We start from the raw sequence: 9,058 nt of genomic DNA, 5'->3' as shown, positions 1-9,058 counted from the left end.
TTGGTTATAATTAGATGGATATTGAAACTTCAAAAAAAAAAAAAAAAAAAACCCCCAAGTTAGTATTATGCCCCAGAGATAGGGGATAGTTTTGGCCCTAAAAATTATAAAAAATATATTTTTTTTGTTAAAATCTCCATATGTTGTTTATATTTTTTTTATATGATTTAAAGAAAATTACTAATATATCATTTATTTTTACTGATATTTAAACATTGCCCACAACTTTTCCATATCGCTCTACCCATTTTTATACCTGTTATTACAACATTTGGTCGGTATTCTTAGAAAATAACTAAATTCCCTTTTCATATTTTCAAGATCCGAAATTCACTTGTGTGCCAACAGATAGACATTGATTTTCAAAATCGGTTTTAAAACTTTTGAATGTTTAACATCCGAAAAATGTCATTTTAGAGCCCACCAATGTTTTTGGATTCAAAAAATCCAAAATTTGTTTGAGAAATCAATTTTCATATTTTGAAAATCAGAAAATATTAATTTTTAGATTTTCAGAATTCAAAAAATGAAGAATATAAAAAATACAATTGTTGGACCTTCAAAATCTAAAAATTTCATATTTATTGTCCCCATGATTTCTGAATTTGAAAATCCAAAATTTAATTCATTGATTTCAAAATTTCAAAATCTAAAATAGCATTTTAGCATACCTGAGCATTTTTAGAATTCCAAAATTTACTTTTAAATTAAGTTTTAGATTTTCAGAATTTAAAAATTACATTTTTCTATTGAGGATCCTATACTTTTGTTAAATTCAGAATTGAAAATCTGAAATTTTTTGTGAGGAAAAATAAATAAAAGAAGGGCCCAACTACCCTTCAAGATCCAAAAATCCACAATTTTGAATATTGAAGGTCTGAAAGTGGTTTTTCTATTTTGGATCCTGGAGATCCAAAATAAGGAAAATTTCAAAAAAAAAAAGAAAAAAGAAAAAAGAACTCCTAAGAATGAGTATATGAAAATTTGAATGTAATAAGTGGAAAATTTAGGTAATACTGTAAAATTGTTAAAAATAAAAGATATCTATGTAATTTTCTCTATAATTTATATGGCTTTTATGATGATGTGGGAAGCTTATATTATTGTATTCTCCAATTTTTATTATTTTTTTTTATTTTTTTTGAAATATGCCTCGTTCTAAATCAAGATTTTCAATAATTCATCTTATATATATATATATATTGGACTTTTATAGAATTTCAATGATATCTATTATTTATTTAATTTTTCTATTTTTTAATTATTTTTATATTTTTGTTGAATTTTTAAGATTTTTTTTGACATGTTAGTGTATTTTGGACTTTTATAGAATTTCAATGATATCTATCAATTATTTTAATTTTTCTAATTTTTAACTATTTTTATATTTTTATTGAATTTTTATTTATTTATTTATTTATTTTTGACATGTTAGCCAAGTCCTGCGAGTTACTCGGCTTTCGCCAAATCCGAGTCCGAGGCGAGCTGAGTTTGAAAACATTGAGAGGTGCATGAAAACCTTGAGTTTGAAGACATTGGGCCGTTAAACAATTACAATTCATACACCCTAAACCCTAAACATTGAGAGGTGCATGAATTGTAATTGTTTATTGGGGGATGATGTGTCGTTCTTCTTACGATTATACATTGGGGATAAGTGAATTAGAGTTTTTATTTTCTTTTCTCGTCTCATGTTTCTCCATTTGTTTTTGCACATGGTTGGATTGGGGGATTGAAATTAGAAAATCAGTTTCTTTTCTTGCCTCTTAATTCACCATTTTGCTGTTGCAGGTAAGACAATTAGGGATGGATTCATATTTTCTTTTCTAATATCTTGTTAGGGGTGGCAACAGGTTGGGTCGGGTTTGGGTCCTCCTCGACCCGGACACAACCCGACTAGATTCCTCTTGGACCCCGACTCGATCTGGGTTGACCAGGCTCCGATAACCCGACTAGGTTCCTCATAGACCCGGATCCAACCGGGACAGGGTCGACCTGGACCTGGATACAACCCAACTAGGTTCCTCATGGACCCCGACCCACCCGGGACTGGGTCTAGAAATTAAAAACAATTATTTCATATATGTAGAGCATATGTTTTTTTCTATATGTTATACCCAATTAGGTTGGGATGGGGTCCAATCCGGAACCGGACCCTACTGGCCCGTCTGGGTTGGGGCCGACCCCACCTGATTGCGACCCCTATCTCTTGCTTCCCCAGTTGTTATTGTGGATGAGTCAATATAAGCTTTGATTGTTCGTTCATTGGGTACGTGATGCCATTGAATCGATGAATTTATTTCGATTTTAGTTGTTAGTATCCTCTATTTTCTGTGAGTTATTTGTAAATTATGGTGAATTATTCAAGATTAATCTGAATAGAGGTTTTTAACCACCATTGGAGAGAGAGTCATTGATTAGTTGAACTATTGATCTAAGCCATCCATTTTATTATCACTTAGAGAGAGGGCTATCAATTAATTGAATCAATGATTTTTTATCCGGAGAATTTATTTTATGAATATAGGTTATAACAAAAAAACTATCCAATATACAAATTTCGATCCCTAATTGAAGAATTATGTAATGAATATCATCAATATTATCATTTTTTCGAGAGATATTTAGATATATCTTAACTAACCAAAGAAACTAATAACCCAGCAACCTGATCCCATTATTTTCCAAATAATTACATCTTAACTCCTTTTTGTGCCTAAATTTATTTTCCATTTTATCAAACTCCATATAGAATTAATAAGCAAATGGCAGACAATCAACAAAATATGATTTCGGTACAAACAAACCCTTGTTTCCTTGGCCATGTTTCTCTCTTTAGCCTTCTCCATTCAATCAACTTTAACAGAGGTACAAGTCTCACTGTTGGTTCCATTATCTACCAAGTTTAAGCAGTTGATCTGAACAAGATTATCACTCCTACTCTTTGATTGTTTCGCAACCGAGACTTCCATAACTCCATTGATGCTATTGATCTGAGGGGGATTGCCAGGGTTTGGCTGAGGTATCGCAGGCCCACTCGAGCTCAGACCCATCGTAGCTCTAAGAAAGGCAAAATTAAGAGAAAGAGCTCAATTCAGTAATTCATTACTTTATATGCAGAAAAAGATATTATAACTTGGAAAATTCACTAAGAACAATACTAAAATTTTGCAATTTATGGTGGTATTTTGATCGTTTTTATTTAACTTAATTATTTATTTTGGTATGGCGAGTATGGAATTTGAGCTTAGTTGGATATAGAGGACAAAGAACAAGATTAAAATACAATATTCAACAAGTAGAAGTTAAGTATCAAATGTAAGATACATAGGACTATTTTCAAATTGGAAAACCAAAAAGAAAGTTTTCAATTACCAAAGAAAAGAAATGTTTCTGTTGATTTCCCTGATAAACATCAAAACCTGGCTAATTTTGGCAGACAACAGAGACAATTTCTTGTTCTTACCAGATTCCGACTTTTAGACCGTCATTTTTCATCAAATCGTCTCAAAACTGGAGTGCAATTTGGCTAATTTATATCTTTAACAAGGAATGGGTGACACAGAAATTTAAAAAAAGGAATTTGATCAAGCACAGAAAGATTAAAAAGAAAAAAAATCATATTGTTTTTTATCTTTGTTTAGTTAACATGTAAAACAAGCAATGAACTACCCCCCCAAAAAAAAAAAGTTGGTCCTAAATTCGAAATTGCAAAATTGAACATGACTCACGTAATCTTCGAGCCCATGTGAAAGAAGGCTTCAACAAGATAGCTCTGTGCTTTAGGCAAATGGAAGGAGGAAGAGGATGAGGAAGAATGCGAATATCGCAGTTATTTGCTAAGGGATTTATAGAGATAAGGAATTTCATTTAGTGAGTCAAACGTTATGACTTTATGAATAGCATTCAACGGGGAAGTTTTAGGAGCCCAAATAACCAAGAACCTGGTTTAAAAATTCGGAGTGGTTAGGTAAATGACATTATCCAAAGGAGAGAGGTATATATATATATACTTTTAATATAAAGGGTATTGTATCCATCAACCACCAAATCACTTTTCATTTCTTTTACTAAGATTGGCACGATGATTTGGACTGAGCAATACAGCCTCCCTCTTTAAAAAGGAGACGACCTCATTATATCTCTAGTTTTGCAAGAAACAGGCAATGCACCCATAGACCAGTAATTTTATAATGACAAGACATAAAAAGTGAGCATGGATGGATATTATAAAGGTTTGTATGCTATCGGACTGGTTATTTTTGGTAAGGATGTCACCATTATTTTTAGTCTTTGGATGAGAAATCTAATAAATATCGTCTTCGATCTAGTTCTATCATTAGAATGGTTATTGAAATATAACATAATATTTAAGAAGTTTTATTTTAGACTTTATGCCCAATTAATGATACGTCATCTACCACTTAATTTCATATGTAACGGTCAATAATGAAGACCACTTAATTTCATATGTAATGGTCAATAATGATTATAGCTTCAGATCGTCTCATTGTATACATTTTTTATCATATATTAACAAAATTTATCGAGCAATTTATGCATGGACCTTAAAAAAATAGGGAAAATATGAAATGCTCCTCTTATAGCTGGAAATTACAAAAAATGTCGATCGATCGATGATATTCTCTTTTCCAAAATTACGCTAGGTCCAACAAAGGCATCTTCAGACCGAGTTTGAATTATTACTTTTTTATTTTTTATTTTAGAAGGGCAGTGCCCCAAGTTTTAGGTGTCCGAGGTTAGAATCCTTGGACCGAGTTTGAATTTTTTTATTTTTTTAGTTTTTTTTTTAGTAGGTAAGTGCCCCAAGTTTTAGGCCCAATGCTAAGCCATCCAAAGTTAGAATCCTCGTACCGATCTTTGTCGTTTTTCTAGAAAAAATAACGGTCCGAAGGACACCTGCCCCCTGATCTACGCGGAGCTCAATTTTAGGGCCTGAGGTCCCATCCTGGGACCGCTTCTTCTTTTGAAAAAAAATAACGATCAATAGGAACCTTGTACAGCTATGGTCTCCCGACGGATCACTTTAAACAACGGTGCTGTAGGGGGTGGTTCTGCGGGACCAAGTTGTATTCTTAGTCCCACATGCCACACACCTACTTAGAGATCTACCTCGCAGTAAATTTGAAGAGAATTGTTCTTTAGCTTTAAATCTGCCAGAATTAATTATTTATTAAATGGATGGTTTGCAAATGGATTGTTTGGAATCGGAGCAAGAATTCGTGTGGATCATTTCGTGATCTCCAAATCATTTTTTCTCTCTTTTTGGTTCCTGGACTTGTTATTAGAGATGAATAAAGACGATTTATCAGGTTTGGGTCACACAAATACAGAAGCACCCGAAAATGGTGGTTAGGTGTACTAATGAAATATATAATTTACTCCTGCGGGATCCCCCCAAATATTTTGCCTCTAAAGAAAGCAAAGTATGCTAAATAACCAGCAGATTATTGATTGGGTGACCACACCATCAGATCGATGGACTGCTGGCGACGTCTTCAATGGTTGGTGGCACTCTATCTCGATCACCACCCATCGAAAAGGTCGATGCTGATGTCTCAATGTACAAATTGATGAATGCCGTCTGTTACATGTTCATAGGTGGGTCAAACTGCTACTTTTTTTTAAAAAAAAGGAGAAGGATTTGTGGATTCTAACCTCGGATTGCTTGAGCCCGGTGCTTATAACTTGGGGCACTGCTCTGCAAAAGAAAAACTAAAAAAAAAAAAGAATTCGGTATGAGGATGTCATATATTTTGAAAAAACTAATCAACGTTGACCAACCGTCTTTGTAATTTGCGATGAGCATTTCATATTTTCGTTTTTCCGGACGTATACATAAATTGCTCAAATTTATCCAAACATATCAAAAATATCATTTATTTAATATTTAGAAAAATTATAAAAAAGCCCCCAATATTACACTTCCGTGCAAATTACCCCATCAAACTTTTTTTCTCACTTTTCCTCCAAAATATACTTTCTATGTAAACACCCCCAACTAAAAAAAATAAAAAAAAAATCCCTAAACTACCATCCCTTACTTTTACCTTACCCATGCCTCTCCCTCCTCTATCCCACCAAAATACGAACTCCGGCACTCTGTAAAATACGGTCCGGCAGCAAGGCGCCGACACTGTGTAAAGTAAGATCAGGCAACAAGGTTTTGACACAGTGTAAAGTGTGATCCGGTAGTTGTAAAAGGCAGTCTAACAGTTACTGGATTCAAGGCTTCGACATTATATAAAGTGCAGTCCGGCAGTACTCAGTTTCAATCTGGTAGTTGTCCGACAATGTGCTACTGAAGTCCAAAAGTCAATGTCAAATTTGGCTAAAATGATTTATGTGTACGAAAAAAGCATTTCCATCTAAAAAATAACTTTTCCCTTGGGGGTATTTGCATAGACAGTTTGGCTTGGAAAAAAAAAAAAGGGAAAAAGATAACTTGCATAAAAAATGCAGTCTCGGGTTTCTTTTTTGAAATTTCCCTTAATATTTTACCCTTGTTCACCTATTCCAACTCATGACTTTATAAATTCTAAAGGGTTTGGATAGCTAATGGTCCAGGGATTTAGATTGCCATCAAAAGTCGGGATAATTTTAGAGAAATTTCTACTAAGAACATGTGAAACAAATAACACTGACTAATTCAAAACGGGAAACCACTGACTAATTCAAAAACGAGTAGGGGCTGCCATCCCGACTGAATTACCCAAACCCCAAAAAAAAAAAAAAAAAAAAAAACACACAAAAGTTGGTGAGGCTTAAAAAGCTACCAACGTGTTACCCCAAAAAGATATCATTTTCATGCCTCTTACCAGCGGTTTTATTCACACATGAACATGAAATACATGGCATTAATCTATCTGGAGCGGTTTGTATAGAGCCGAGGCTCTAAACGATCAAAATAAAGTGCACTTTCAAATAATGACGATAAATATGATTTAAATACTGAAAATCTTTGTTATAGCTGTAAATATATTTTCATCTTTAATTATAAAATTTAAAGCTTAAAAAATAGTGTAGATCGAGCAGTTCTATGAAAGTTTAAAAATCTTTAAAACTGGCTTTCCAAAAATACGTTACAAGATGCACTATTTTCAAAACTTGAAATTCATTTTTTTCTCATGTCCATGCATCTTAAACCCCAATTAGGCTAGAAATCCTAAACACCTTAGGTCAAGGCTAGAAACCTGTATTTGATACTTAGATTCACCATTACCTTCAAATTCTCATTCAAAACCTTTTAATGTTGAATCAACCTTTCAATTCAATGTTCCATTCAAGCAATTCTTCAAATTGGAGAGAACTCATACAAATTCAATAAAGCCCGATTCAGGCTTGAAGTCCAGGTGTTGGGCCTCTGGGTCTGGTTTGGTAAGCTTTCTTTTGTTTTATTATTTCTTTAGTGCTGTTAGTTAGTTTTGGTTTGACGTTATAGTTCTAACCGAAAATCGATTTATATCTTTCTTCAAGTTTTGTAAGAGATCCAACCAGTCCTGCAAGCAATTTACAAGAAAGAGATTATGACTCCAGGAAATATAAACTATAATTTGGCTAGACCATAGTTCCTTTTATTCTAAATTTTATTTTAAGTTTTTCACCCAATGTATTCGACTCCCAAATGATCTAATCCGGTCTTTGAGGCACATAGTAAAAGGACGTAAGGAGATCCACGAGGTCCAAAAACTAATCACCACTTGTAGCTTCCACCCTTCACTTCTCTATATAGGGCAAGGAATTGGTGCTTTAAGATATATCCCCATTCTATTTCCTTCACAAAAAGGAAATTCTATTACAATCACCCATAAGCATTCTGCCATACTAGAGACACTGTCTTACACTAATTTATGGCTTTCCACAAATAGGAAGTTGTCATCCTTGTAGCTAGTGTCTTGGTAGGCACACTATCTTCCTCTTGGTCATATTTGGCTTGTAAAGCTACTCACCCATCCGCCGCTCGAAACATCATTTTTCGTACGACTTTCATGTGTTAAGCATGTCACTAGGGTTCATTCTGAGCTAGGATCGAACTCTCCATGAGATTCATAGTTACATTACTTATAGCTTCTTTCTTAGTGGACAAAGCTCATTCAAAATTACCTTTCATCCCAAGGCATAACTTGTTTTTGTGCGCTTCATATTAGCCTAGAGTTTGCCCCTAACAATATATGCAACTTCCATAACCGTCACTCGAGTCCCAGCTAAAAGAATGAGTACCACCTAACCTCGAACAACTTACAACACTCATGAGCAAAGTTCTATAGTATGCCGCGTATGGCTCAACCCCATCCAAAATACATCACACGATCACAATTTCTAATGGTTTTTAAATTTTAATGATTTTTTATATATCATATTTATATAAATTTGGAGGGTATATACATCTAACTAACTTGCCCCTAACTAAAGTACTAAAAAATTATTCTAAAAATAAAATAAAGTGATGAGAAAACCCTTTAATATTCATGGGGGTATTTTGGTCACTTTTATTATTTAGATTATTTTTTATATTTTATTTAGGTACGCCGCACTAAAGAACCCAAAGTTTTAGGTCAATTGGATTTCGATAAATATTAATAAAAATCAAATACCATCAGACAATCTTGATCGTCTGATGGACTTTGGATGATGATGAACCATGAGTTAAATACTGTAGAAATTTACTCATGAATATTTGTAAGTGTTTTCCATATACATGCACATACACACATACGCACAATAAGCCAGCTAGCATGACTGAGTCACAAAATGTGGCCCTATGGCCTAGCCGGAGCCAGGGCCACTGTGGCTGCTTTTGTTTACTTATTTATTTATTTATTTATTTATTTATCCCATTTAAGTCTAATAGACCTAGCCTCACTACGGCCCTCGGGCTGGGCTCCGGCCGGACCTATTGGGATCCAACCATGCTCTAGCTAGGGCTAGCCTGGACCAGGCTCAGCCTGTTGCCAACCCTATCAGGTCCATGCATGGGCAATCCCTCTTAAAAAAATCGAGTCCATGGTTAAGCACTGCCTTAAATTGGCACCATTTA

The 9,058-nt window shown here is 34.0% G+C and overlaps 1 long non-coding RNA gene across 1 annotated transcript; it reads right to left on the bottom strand.

Annotated features, from left to right (window-relative positions):
• Nucleotides 1–2,650: 2,650 nt before the first annotated feature.
• On the bottom strand, nt 2,651–3,821 carry LOC148782744 (uncharacterized). Its single transcript, XR_016052182.1, has 2 exons — nt 3,732–3,821; nt 2,651–3,060 (listed from the first exon to the last, which is right to left on the bottom strand). It is a non-coding gene; the product is annotated as an uncharacterized LOC148782744 (long non-coding RNA).
• Nucleotides 3,822–9,058: the final 5,237 nt, after the last annotated feature.

Source organism: Amborella trichopoda, chromosome 3 (genome assembly GCF_054954075.1).
Source record: "Amborella trichopoda isolate Santa Cruz 75 chromosome 3, AtrichopodaSantaCruz75HAP2 v2.0, whole genome shotgun sequence".
Taxonomy (NCBI): Eukaryota; Viridiplantae; Streptophyta; class Magnoliopsida; order Amborellales; family Amborellaceae; genus Amborella; species Amborella trichopoda.
This window is presented reverse-complemented; position numbering and strand designations above follow the sequence as displayed.